This window comes from Mastigoproctus giganteus, chromosome 7 (assembly GCF_048544385.1).
Source record: "Mastigoproctus giganteus isolate SK-2022 chromosome 7, ASM4854438v1, whole genome shotgun sequence".
NCBI lineage: Eukaryota > Metazoa > Arthropoda > Arachnida > Uropygi > Thelyphonidae > Mastigoproctus > Mastigoproctus giganteus.
In genome coordinates, this window is record NC_143581.1 from 59,731,717 (window position 1) to 59,742,481 (window position 10,765).

Here is a 10,765-nt window from a genome sequence, read left to right on the forward strand (position 1 = left end):
GCACTGCTAGCGCCCTCTAGGTGTAACAATTCTTATGTTCAGACAACGTCGCTTTTTTTTTTTTTTAGTTAAATTTTAGGCGCGCCACAGGTAGTTTTTACATGAGTAATTTGCATTCGTGGAGTGAAAAAAAAAGTCAATTCTAAAATGTGTAACGAAATGCCATTGCAATCTATTCCATAAGTAATCACATTCCAGCTGCTTTAATCGGCCAACTATCATACTAGGCTGAATGCACCGGTTCTCGTCCGATCACCGAAGTTAAGCAGCGTTAGGCCCGGTTAGTACTTGGGAGGGTGACCACCTGGGAATACCGGGTGTAGTTGGCTTTTTTACCTCCGCTAAAATATCAGCTGTTTGCGGTTAATATTTATACTAGATTTTGAAAATAATTAAATTTCATAATTTTTTTAATTTATCCATAATACTGTACTTATATTTGACTAATGTGAAAAGGAAGCAATTACAACAATAATCTGTTGACTACCTGCAACTAATAATGTTTACATGCGCGCTTAGCTGCCATTAATGTTGGGAAGCGTTAACGTTTTCTATCTTTTCAGGCACCTCTCTCTTTCAGTAAGTTGTTAGTATATGTAGAGTTTATTAGCAGTGGAAACTGATGCCAAGAAAGGAAGCTTAAACAGCTCCCCCCCCAAATAAATAAAAATAATAATCTATTCATTACCCTCACATCTGGTGAGTATGGGCTTGGCACACCCAGGGTCCTCAGCTTGCTTATCATCATTCTTCTCTTTCTTGGTGATTCCTTTCTACTTCTGACTCTTTTTGCGCTCTCTCTCTCTCTCTCTCTCTCTCTCTCTCTCTCTCTCTCTCTCTCTCTCTCTCTCTCTCTCTCTCTCTCTCGGTAACTCGGAAATTTTGTTTTGGCTGGTGCAGCATAAGCCTCAGGCTTCCTTGCACATATGGCTAATAATAATAATTACCTCCAGTACTTTGTCCGTTCTTCCGTAAATTTCTTGTTTATACTCTGGCACGACCACCAGGTCAGTGGAGTTTATAGTAAATCAATCAATACAAATGTTAATCGTATTTAGTAGTCACAGGCTTTGAACCCCGATCCACTCAAAGAGCATGTGCTACTGCACTCGCGCTCTTGACCGCTCGGCTAGGTCAGACCAGTTTTTTATTCATGCTATCAACTACCACAACAATTGGAAGTTTGTTTCAGCAATGAACCACTCACAGGCTAAAGGCAAACTTATACACATCTGTTCTGCAACCGAAAATCCTCAGTATAAAATTGTGCCACCTTATGTGTGGCCTGAGCAAGAGGAAGAATCCCATAAGCATTGAGATTGCTCAATCCATTAAAATCCTTAAACGCCTCAATCAGATCACCTAGCGTAGTCGCAAGATGCGGCAGTTTGCAGAAATGAAACTTTCTTGGTAAGAGTATCCCTTCGGTAAGAGTACCCTTTCTTGGTAAGAGTACTCACCAATCTCGTACATGTAGAGTTTATTACCAGATGTGGCATTCATTGCGATATACAATGGCATAATCACTTCCTTTTATCCCCGCTGAAAATTTCCTGAATATCATTCAAAAAACCCCATGAGCTGTCCTGGTAGTCTGTCTGCATTGCTCAGAGAACTTCATACCCGATTGAACAATTTCTTCCAGACCATTTCAATTTTCCATTAACCTGAGTGTAGTACCACACAGTTCGTATGTTACTCTGAGGTTACTGCCTACCCACATGCGGTACTTTGCATTTGTCAATGTTAAACTTCAATTGCCACCTCTCAGCCCATCTGCTCAACTTTTCTAGATCCTGTTGCAGCAGCGTACTATCATTAGCAACCTGTCAACCTTCGTATCGTCTGCAAACTTGTACATTAAGCCGGATATACCTTCGTCAATATCAGTGATAAATATAGAAAATAATAATGGGCCCAACACCGAATCCTGCGGGACTGCATTAATAACATCAGTCCACTGATTACTACTGTCTTCTCCCACTCAACCATCCCTTTATCGATAGCAGCTACTTACCCATAGTGTCACAATGCTCCAATTTGCACAGCAGTATTTTATTTGCAAGAGTAGCAAAATATTTCCTGAAATCCAAGTACGTTATGTGATATCAAAATTATTTTTGAAGTGAAACTTCTTTAGGCCGTCTCCAGGCAAGTTTTTCACATGGGAATAACTTGTGTTCGTGGATTGACAAAAATCGACACGAAATGATTCATCGCCCCCACCATTGTACCATTCTGTACCAGGCACGAGCGACACGGCACCGTACGTACTAGCGACGTATGACACAATCAGTACCCCTACAGCGCGGCCGCGGTGTAACTCGCATGCGTGTCGCATTTACGTTTTAAATCGCTATATCTCAGCTTCTATCAGTTCGATTTTAAAAATCAAAATATTTCTTTCGTCATTCTCTACCGTATTTCATTAAAAATTTCGACGAAAAAAAAAATTTATAATTCAACATGCCGAAGACTAAAAGTGAGCATTGTGAGGCATATAGAGCACGTATACGTGCAAGATTCTAAAGTAGTTTCACTTAACTTCCGCTATGCGTGCTCGGCACACACAATTTTTTTTTTTTTTTTTTTTTGTCTACTTCAAAAAATGGAATGCCAGTATTAACAGTCCGAAAATTCTGAAGTCATCAATTCTATTAGAAACAAGAGAATCAATTCTATTGAGAAAAGCTTATATTCTGTGGTTTATGGGAAAGCTGTACTGATGTGTGATCCCCATGGTCTATATATCGGTGTGCAGTGCTTAACTCAAAGTTCCGATGTAAAGGCTCGTATGATCCCACTACTAGTGGTGAATTTACAAGTCGACCTTATTTCAACAACTAAAGTACGTACTTGACTGCATGATTCTGGACGCAAATCAAAAACATTCACTACATAACTAAATAAGCTCTTGTGAATAATCGGAGATAAATAAATGTCCACAATCCGTACCAGTCTCAGTTAGATTTCATTTTATAAATTAAATCTTGCCTTCCATATACTGTATATTTTTTATTTTAATTTTCGATTCCATGTATGCAGTTCAAAATCTCAGCATTTATATTTTCTAGGCCATGCAGCCTTTCCTCAACCTTCTGGATCTCACATCAACATCGTGAAATAGCGAATACTGTACGTTTGTGTGCCCTGATCAAACAACCATTGATAATATTTAAGGGAGATGATGGTCCCACCCAAGGGACCATCATCTAGGAAGTGACTATTTGCGTCATTTCCGTTTCGCATTTTCGTTGCCAATCGGTTTTACTTCAGTCTGAAAAATTTAATGTGTGCCGCCAAAGAAGTTTTCACATCAAATTTAAAACAAAGTTAGTGAGCGGGAAACAGTCGCCATCTACCGGTATATATCTTAAATTGTACCTTATTAAATAAATAAGAAACGCGTGTTGAAAGATGAGATGAAGGGATGCTGATGAAACATTTTCAATCAGATCCATTCATGCTGTTTGCCGCTGTGTGGAGGGATGACTGTACATTAAGGTCCAATTGGAATTGAGAGACAGAGGCAGCCACTGTATTACCACAAAGAAAATTGTAGCCAAAAGCAATTCTCCATGCATTAAAGATCTGCAGGTAAAAGATCCACTAGGTGGCAGTGATCAGATCACATTTGTATTAATGTTATTATTATTAGCCATATGGTGCAATGAAGCCAGAGGCTTATGCTGTACCAGCCAAAAAAAAAAAAAAAATTTCTGAGTTACCCAGAGAGAGAGAGAGAGAAAGAGAAAACAATCAGAAGTAGAGAGAATCACCAAGAAAGAGAAGAATGATGATATCCAGCTCAGGACCTTGGATGTGTCAAGCCTATATTCACCAGATGTGAGGTTGGTTGGGTTTTATGGGCATCGGCAACCAAAGCCATGTTGCTCCGTGTATAATGTCTGTAAAAATTGCGTTTCTGAGGTTGATTTTCTTTTTTCCGGACGAAAAACCCGAGTTTCCCGGAGATAAAAACCACGCTACCCTCGCCTGAGACAGACTAACTCAGCCACGTTGCGAAAATGCCCATTAAAATTCCTCCCGTCATGAACGGGATTCGAACTCTTTTTTTTTTTTTTTTTTTTCCACTAGGTGTGGGGAGGACGGCCATCCTACCAACTGTGCTGTCACGAGGGCATGTTGGATTTCTTAAAGACGGCTGTCATGGGTGAAGAGAAGGGACTACTAGGCTTTTCATACCTACTAAGAAATATTGTTCAAGTCCGAGAACTAAATAGATGTCAGATGAACTAATGAGATTTGTGGTAAAGAAGAAAAATGCATGGGATGCATAAAAATTATCAGTGATAACAGAAGCCTATGGTAGATATAAACTACTCTGCAATCGAATCACAAAGGAGGTTACGAAAGCTAAGTCAGATTACGAGAAATCTCTGGCAAAGAATAGCAGCAAAGACTTCCTTATTTATAGTAACAATAGAAGGAAGGGATTGAATCATATTGGTCCACTTGAAATCGACTGTTTATTATTTATGATTCTGTTCAAATTGCTGACAAACTGAATAAGCATTTTGCATCTACATTCACACATGAAGAATTCTTTGAGGAAGTTGATGCTAGAAGTTTATCAAACAGGAAGTTAAATGATTTTATGATAACTTAAAAGAAGGTGGAAGGTAATTTTTGAAGGCAAATATAAAATGGGAACCTGGGATTGATGGGATCTATCCAATTATATTAAAGGAGGCAGCAAAGGAAGTTATTGGGTTTTAGGAGCATTAGCGACTAAAGCCATATTGCTCCGGCAGCAAGATACTGTCTGTAAATTGCGTGCGTTCTGTGATGGATTTTCTCTTTGATGGGCGAAAAACTAGATTTTCTGGCGGAAAACTATGCTACCCTCGCCTGAGACCGGCTAACTCAGCCGTGTTGGGGAGGATGGACGGCGATTCTACCAACGGTGCTACCCTGAGGGCAGCAAAGGGCGTAAGCAAAGCCTTATCCATAATTATGAGAGTCTTTGGATTAAGAAAAAATCCCTGTGGACTGGAGATGTGCGAATGTGACTCCAATTAACAAAGGGGAGAACAAAAGGTAACGTCGATAATGACAGACCTCTTAGATTAATTTCTGTTTCAGGGAAAATAATGGAGTGTGATTAAAAAAAAAAAAGAGTAATGTAGAACATCTAGACTGCGATGCAATTATACTGCAGTCACAGCACGGATTTAAGAGGCGATCTTGTGTGACTAGTTGATTGAATACTATCGTGCAATAACAAAAGAACTGGATGCAAAAAATAATTTTGATATCGTATTTGGGTTTCAGGAAAGCTTTTGATATTGTTGCACACAAAAGACTGCTGTACAAATTGGAGCCGTGTGGCATTAAGGGCAAGTTTCTACTATGGATAAAGGGATGATTGAGTGGGAGCAAACAGGGAGTAGTTATAAATGTACCCTTCATGATCCAAAGTTATTACTGGAATCCCACAGGGTTCGATGTGGGCCCATTGTTGTTTTCTGTGTTTATTAACAATATTAATGATGGTATAATGTCTAAGTTTGCAAATTATACAAAGGTTGGCAGGTTGGTTGAGGAGAGGAAACGTGGTCTGCTACTACAACAAGAGCTCGAAAAATTAGCCAGATTGGTTGAGAAATGGCAATTGAAGTTTAGTATTGACAGTCGCAAGGTACTGCTTGTGTACAGCAGTAATCTCCCGATTAACAAACCAACTGTGTGATATTACACTCGAGGTAGTGTAAAATGAAAAAGAAAAGGGTAACTGTGTAGTCAGATATGAAGTTCTCTGAGCATTGGTGACAGGCTACTAGGTCAGCCCATGGAGTTTTATCAATGATGTACAGGAACTGTGCTAGCAGGGATAAGGAGGTGATTATCACATTGTACAAGGCCATAGTTAAGTACTGCAAACAAGTCTGGAGGCCTCATTTTAGGAAGGATGTAGAATTGCTGGAAAGGGTGATGAGGACAACAAGATTGGTTAGGGTAACAAAAGGGTGGTCTTATCAAGAATTTTTTTAGTTCTGAAAATTGCAGCTTGTAGACTAGGCACCTGCGAGGTGATCTGATTGAGGTGTTTAAAGTTTTGAATGATTGAGCAAGCTTGCTCAATCATTCAAAGCTCTTCTTGCTCAGAGTACGCACATGAGGCGGCATAAATTCCTGTCGAGGAAGGATAGTTGTGCGGAATTCAAGCACATCTCTATCCTTAGGGAAGGATGTTACGTGGTTGTTTTCCATTAAGATTATTACTGTAGTTAATACCACTCATATACCAGATGCAATTAATAATCTAGTTTATTAACCTAATCTCCTAAAATACTCTGGTTTTGGCGCATTATAGCCTTATTAATGCGCCAATAAAATCCAAACCAAATCGAAATCCCAAATTACTATACAATTTAAAGTGACGTTTCAGGCATCTTACCGATACTCATCATCGGTAAGATGTCTGAAACGTCACCCTAAATTGTATAGTAATTTAGGAGATTAGGTTAATAATAGGTTAATAAACTATATAATTAATTTCGCTTGGTATATGAGTGGTATTAATTATAGTAATAATCTTAAATGTGTGAAGGTTTCCTTCAGTCGGTATGCGGTTGATGGTTGGAACAAACTTCCATCTATTGTTGTGGTGGAAGTGGGTAGTTTGAATATATTCAAGAAGAATATATTCAAACTGGACACTATTGGAGGGGATGGACAGTTGATGTAGAAAGTTTTTTTAGTGATAATTTTATAAGCTTGCTTTCTTCTATCATTAGTTACTACTAATACTAAATACATTTATTTAATATTGACTTTTCCAATTATATTGGTTTGTTGGAATCATATTCTAGGAGAAATAAATTTACTGGTATTATAGATTCGCATTTTGTGTCGGATTTTGATAGGCGGACGATTTCTTTGTTTGGTTCGAGAGGGGTACTGGATGCAGAGCTACAAGACGACATCACAGTGCTACACAAAGAAAACAAGGAGATGAAATTTATACTCCTTGATATCTATAATAAGATCGAACTGAGTAAGCTAGCAGATCCGAGCAAACTCACTAACCTTCTGAACTCAGACGAACTTCGTAGATTATATAAAAATTATCCAAAGGCCATTACAGTATCAGTCTGCCACGAATGTAGCAAAAAATCAATCCCCAGTCCTCCATCAGAAGCTCCAGGTAGGAACGAATCTGAAAAACGGCTAAACATAGGATTTCGTCGAGCGCCATCTCCTCACTCCAGCCAGCTTCTAAAAACAGATGGGAAAGGACAAAAATCATCCACAAAAGCGCATCATTCACGTGCGCTCAAGAAGAACCTGAAAAGGGCAACTGATATTAATCACCACTCAACAAATGAGAGGTTTCCACAATTACAGAAGCAGGCTCCACCTACGGTCAATGGCACCGCATGCATAAACTCTCTTACTTGCAATAACGAATTCTCTACCTCTATGCCAATGAGGCAAAAGTCATCATTTCCACCTTCATACCCAACTCTTGGCAATGCCTGTCCTGTCATACCTCATTCGCAATTCTCATATTCACAAGGCCTGGGATTAAGTGTCGGAGCGAATTCAATATTCGAACCAGCGGATTCCTCCACATTACAATTTCCACTCCCAGTTCACCCCACTGCATATCCATCCTATTCTATGCAACCAGAGGAAAGTACAAGTAGGAACCTCAGAGTGAGCCAACGAACAAGTACGGCTTCACGTGAATGGCTTCGAATTGGCACATCGACCAACTCCAAACTGCAGCCTTCCCACACACCTCCCAGACGGCAGAAGTCCAGATCCTCTAGCGGACTTTTCGTATCTCGCTTAGCCCCAACTACCACAGCAAATCATGTTGCTGAAGTTCTACGTGATCAACTAAACCTTCGACTAAAGGTGCAGCAACTTCACACCAGGAACCCCCGCTGCGCATCGTTCAGGGTTGAATGCGCACAGGACCTGTTCAATTTAATTGGAACCGAATCTATCTGGCCTATTGGCACCATTATTCGACCCTACTATAATAGGAGAACCAGTCACCTTCCCCAACCTCCACTTCTGCACCAAAACCAAGTCTGCAACATCACTACCCACAGCTGACTGGACTTGTTCCCGGACAACTTCCAAAGATCTCAACAGTCCTCCTTTCGTACCACTGCTCTGCCAAACCCCACAGTTAAGGCACCACTCCGCCATGATAAGAGTATCCTGAGTCCCCTAGGTGATGGACCCCATAAAATACCAGTCCATATTTCGTCAGGACGTCGAGCCGTTCGCTTTCGAACACGCCAACTCAGAACACCTCCAATCAGGACGGAAGTTCGTCGAACACCTGTCATCAGGGTCTACTTCCAAAATATCAGGTCCATTAGGAACAAACTAGACTCAGCAGAACAGATCTTTCTCTCCCAGGTCGCTGATGTGGTCTGCCTCGCAGAAACGTGGCTTCAACCTAATCAAGATACACTCTTCTGCTCAGCTATTGCTGGTTACAACATGCTGTCTGCATCCAGGGAGCAATCTAGAGGCGGTGGAGTAGCCATACTGTACAACTCCTCCCTATTCTCATATGAGAATTCGACCTCAACTACAACTGAAGATTTCGAAGCGATTATAGTCTCGCTACGCTTCCACTCCAGCCACATTGATATCGCATCTGTGTATATTCCCCCAGGGCCTACAATTGAAATTATTGAAGATTTGGGGAATTGGCTCTTAAACCATCTTCGTCCGTCTGCACAACGCCTTGTTTGTGGTGATTTTAACCTGCCTCCAAACCGACATCACCTCTTTATCAGGCTCTGCGAGTTCTTCAAATCCATCAACATGATACGGGTCAATGAGAACCCCACCAGGGGATTGAACCTACTGGATCTCGCTTTTGCTTCAACACCATGCACAGCTGAGGATGATCCCATCGCATTCTTCCTGTCTGATCACCAGCCTATAGTGTTGACATGGTCATTGCAGGTGCCAAACTTCAACATCCCTGACAACAAAATAGTCAAATACGTTTCAGCACCTAAATACCTTAATCCTCAACTCTGTGTAGAAGCAGCATCTTGCATTCCTTGGGATGTCTTCATTGACTGCGACCTCAGCCTTGCAGTGACACTCCTGTCTGACTGGATTAAATCCGTCACCGACTATGCTGCCACCAAACGAGTAACAGTAACTCCCCGTTCCAGATCGTGGTGGACTGCTGATCTTAACAACAGCTTCAAAATGAAACAAGTCCTACATAAGAAATGGAAGCATACAAATGACAGTAAAGACAGAATCGCCTTTTCCCGTGCCAGGGCCCACTTTAATCGAAAGAAAGCTGACGCAATCCAAGTGAACCTTAACCGCACTTTGAGGAAAGGAAAGCCATTCTATGCTGCCCCACATGGTGGATTCAATCACATGCTTGATCCTCAAGAATGGCTCAAATACATCGCCAGATTTTCAAATACAACCACAGTCCCATCTACAGTTGTCCAGCCTGACTATGAAAACCCTTCAGATGTCCTAGGGACTATCCAGATCACGGAACAGGAGCTCATACGTGCCATCAATTCCCTTCCCACAACAGCCACTGTTGGGGAGGATGGAATTCCACAATTTATGATCAAATGCTTAAGCACATTCATCATAGGCCCTCTTCTCTCGATCTACAACAGATGCCTCGCTGAGCATTATTTTCCACCCCAGTGGAATAAATACAGAGTGTACCCCATCCCCAAAAACCAATTTGCCTCAAACGTCAGCCAGTTCAGACCCATATCAGTTGCCTCTTGTCTGTTAAAAACTCTTGAAAAGGCTTTGCTACCCACAATCACTCAACAAATCCTCCAGACGAAACCACCTGAAATCCATTATGCTATCGCAGGAAAATCATCAATCACTAACTTGGCAGCCACCACAGAACGTATTCTCTCAGCATTCGAACAAAGAGCTGAGCTAGCAACCACATACCTCGACATAAGCGCAGCCTTTGATGCCGTGTCGATTCCGGCCTTGCTCCTCCTACTTAAGGAGAATTTTCACATTCGAGGTGATATGCTGTGCTTTTTGGAATTACTTCTCAGTCACAGAATACTTATTCTCCATCGGCAGCAACATACCCTATCCTGCGACATTACTGCTGGAGTACCGCAGGGGGGTGTCCTGTCTGGTGTCCTGTTCACAGCCATCATCGTGCCCATTATTGCCTCAACGAATGGTCTCCTATGCTATGCCGATGACTTCAAACTGCTGACTCCAATTAACCCTGGCGACGACCCCGCCCAGCTTAGCAACAGGATCAATTCCCAACTTAAGGATCTAGAATTGTACCTGGCAAACTTCAATCTAAAAATCAACCCTCTGAAGTCTGCTCAGGTTATATTCTCCCTTAAATCCATGCCGACAGTACTCAACGTTTCACTCGCAGGGGTACGAATACCAAACGTACCCTCGCACACAGACCTTGGCGTTCTGTTCGACCAAAAGATGTCCTTTGTCCACCAGATCGACAAACTCAGTACCAGATTTTCTCGTGTACGGTGGATCTCAAAGCAGCAGCTGCTACACGTCCGACATCCTGCCACTGTTAAAAGGTTCATCACCTCCACCGTCTACCCTGCCATTCTCTATGGTGCAGAAATATGGGCCTCTGCTGCACATACAAACCTTAAGCGGGTGTACACTGCTGAATACTGGCTACTGAAATGGGCGAATAACAAGCTTCGGCTACCTCCCGCTACCACAACTACCATGATGGCACAAGCACTCGACATCCCGAGGTTGAAGT

At 41.6% G+C, this 10,765-nt stretch overlaps 1 non-coding gene across 1 annotated transcript; it reads left to right on the top strand.

The window, feature by feature from the left end:
• Window positions 1–210: 210 nt before the first annotated feature.
• Window positions 211–329, top strand: LOC150082937 (5S ribosomal RNA). Its single transcript, XR_016547242.1, has one exon. It is a non-coding gene; the product is annotated as a 5S ribosomal RNA (ribosomal RNA).
• The last annotated feature ends 10,436 nt before the right edge of the window (window positions 330–10,765 follow it).